The sequence below is a fragment of the Rhinopithecus roxellana genome, chromosome 8, assembly GCF_007565055.1.
Source record: "Rhinopithecus roxellana isolate Shanxi Qingling chromosome 8, ASM756505v1, whole genome shotgun sequence".
In the NCBI taxonomy this organism is placed as follows: domain Eukaryota; kingdom Metazoa; phylum Chordata; class Mammalia; order Primates; family Cercopithecidae; genus Rhinopithecus; species Rhinopithecus roxellana.
The window spans coordinates 112,826,539-112,829,126 of record NC_044556.1 but is presented as its reverse complement, the minus strand read 5'-3'; the positions used below and the strand labels follow the sequence as shown (position 1 = coordinate 112,829,126).

The window sequence follows — 2,588 nt, the reverse complement described above, 5'->3', positions numbered from 1 at the left end:
GTTTTTAATTATTAAAATAATTTTCACAGGCTTCCCAAATTTTAAAAAATGGGCAATAAAAAACTTAGAATAAAAACTAAAAGCATCTATAAAATACATTTTAAGACCAATTGGGGAAAATTAGAATGTAGAGTAGCATATGATAGCATGTTAATGTCAATTTTCTTCGGTGTGACAAGGAGTAATGTCATATCTGCGACTTGCAAGTTGGTGGGAAAGTTTCACAGATCTCAACTTTCTTTTTTTTTTGAGACGGAGTCTCGCACTGTCGCTGGGAGAGCAGTGGCGCGATCTCCGATCACTGCAAGCTCCGCCTCCCGGGTTCACGCCATTCTCCTGCCTCAACCTCCCGAGTAGCTGGGACTACAGGCGCCACCACCACGCCCGGCTAATTGTATTTTTAGTAGAGACGGGGTTTCACCCTGTTAGCCAGGATGGTCTGGATCTCCTGACCTCGTGATCCGCCCGCCTCGGCCTCCCAAAGTGCTGAGATTACAGGCGTGAGCCATCGCCTCCAGCCATATACATCTCAACTTCCAAATGGAATAGGGAAGCGCTCGCTCGCGCTCTCTCTCTCTCTCTCTCTCTCTCTCTCTCTCTCTCTCTCTCTCTCTCTCTCTCTCTCTCTCTCTCTCTCTCTCTCTCGATCTATCATCTATATCTATCTATCTATCTACCTATCTATCTATCTACCTTGCAAGAGAGAGAGAAGAGAGAATGTGACAAAATATTAACAGGTAAAGAGAAACCAGGGTTGGTTGTGGCATTATTTCCATTATCTTTACTTATTTAAAAAATGAAAAGACAGGCCGGGCGCGGTGGCTCAAGCCTGTAATCCCAGCACTTTGGGAGGCCGAGACGGGCGGATCATGAGGTCAGGAGATCGAGACCATCCTGGCTAACACGGTGAAACCCCGTCTCTACTAAAAAATACAAAAAAACTAGCCGGGCGACGTGGCGGGCGCCTGTAGTCCCAGCTACTCGGGAGGCTGAGGCAGGAGAATGGCGTGAACCCGGGAGGCGGAGCTTGCAGTGAGCTGAGATCCGGCCACTGCACTCCAGCCTGGGCGACAGAGCGAGACTCCGCCTCAAAAAAAAAAAAAAAAAAAAAAAAAAAAAGACAGATGCTGGGGTGAGGGAGAAGCACCTAATCTCTTTCCGTAGTGACAATTACCCAAGCATCGTTAAGGAGCTAGGACCGGCCCTGACCCGCCCCTTTGGACACCTAGAGAGACTTTTTGAAGCCTGTGACATAATTTTAAGACCAGCCATTTTTGGCATCCCCAGAGCTATCTTTCTGGATTTTGTGCTGCTGGCATTCTTTCTCCGTTCTTAAGATATGCATGAGTAAAGACATTGACAACATAGACTGTGCTCATAAACCGTAGTAGAGTCCATTTCAGGTAACTACTCTGCAAATTGAGGAAACCAGATGCATTTTGCCCTTTGTTTAGAGGTCGTCACAGCTGACTCTAGGAGCATTGCCAATGGGTTAGTCCTGGTCCACCAGAAACAATTTTAAAAAAGTTTTCTTTCCCTGACCGGGAATCGAACCCGGGCCGCGGCGGTGAGAGCGCCGAATCCTAACCACTAGACCACCAGGGAAGCCATGGTAACTGGCTTAGCAACATTCTATACTAAATAAATATCCTGTGACGTGTTTCCTATAGAGACATACGATTGGACGCGGTTTTCTCGCGATATTTGGAAATATGCTGCCCGCGCTTTGCTACCCTTGGTAATATCCCCCCCACTGGGGCAGATAGGGAAAACTAGGCAGCAAAGATGAGTTGTAACCTTCGTCCTGGAGAAGACAATAAAATACCAACACACTCAGGGAAAATTCTGGGGTTTCTTCAAGGGAATAAAATATTACTAAAACGAATGTGTCAGAAGTGGGATTCGAACCCACGCCTCCATCCGGAGACCAGAACGCCCGCAGGCAAGGTGCTTACCTTGAGTCTGGCGCCTTAGACCACTCGGCCATCCTGACACTCAGAAGCGAGATGCCTGTCACTTACTCTCGTAATTGCATTCACTGGTGTCGGCCTGTCGCGTCACACCCGTGTTGCGGCCGCGGGAATCCTGCTGACTGGTCGCGACTTTTCAGCGCTTCCTGTTGGCGGCGGAGCTCTGGAGAAAGCCGCGACTGCAACGCAGCCCGGTGTGGCCCATAGCGCTCTCCCAGGCCGGGAATCTAACGACCGGGGGGTTAGTGACCGTATGCCAGCGCCTGGCCCCGCAAATGCAGGACAATGCCTGAGAAAGGCAAAGCACCAGCTTGCGCCTCACATTCCAGACCTCGCTGGGGAAAGTGTCTGACAAGTAGTTACTACTTGGAAAGTAGTTGGAAAACGGTTGCCACAAAGTGACAGATGGATGCTTTTGTTTGTCTTCATTATCATCATTATGATAGCGGCTTTCTGCTTGATTGTTCCTGCGCATACCCTCCCCTCAAGGTCCACCGCGCTTCCTCCAGGAAACCACACAGATACGGTTGGCGATAACGACGGGATCGGGAAGTCCCAGGTCGGAGGGGCCTGGCGGGCCTGGGCTGAGGTGAGGGCAGTCAGGCTGCGTTCACACAG

The 2,588-nt window shown here is 49.7% G+C and overlaps 2 non-coding genes across 2 annotated transcripts; both read right to left on the bottom strand.

Annotated features, from left to right (window-relative positions):
- Positions 1-1,533: 1,533 nt before the first annotated feature.
- TRNAE-CUC lies at positions 1,534-1,605 on the bottom strand. Its single transcript has one exon. It is a non-coding gene; the product is annotated as a tRNA-Glu (tRNA).
- A 282-nt stretch (positions 1,606-1,887) lies between these two features.
- Positions 1,888-1,993, bottom strand: TRNAL-CAA. The gene is made up of 2 exons: positions 1,956-1,993; positions 1,888-1,933 (listed from the first exon to the last, which is right to left on the bottom strand). It is a non-coding gene; the product is annotated as a tRNA-Leu (tRNA).
- Positions 1,994-2,588: the final 595 nt, after the last annotated feature.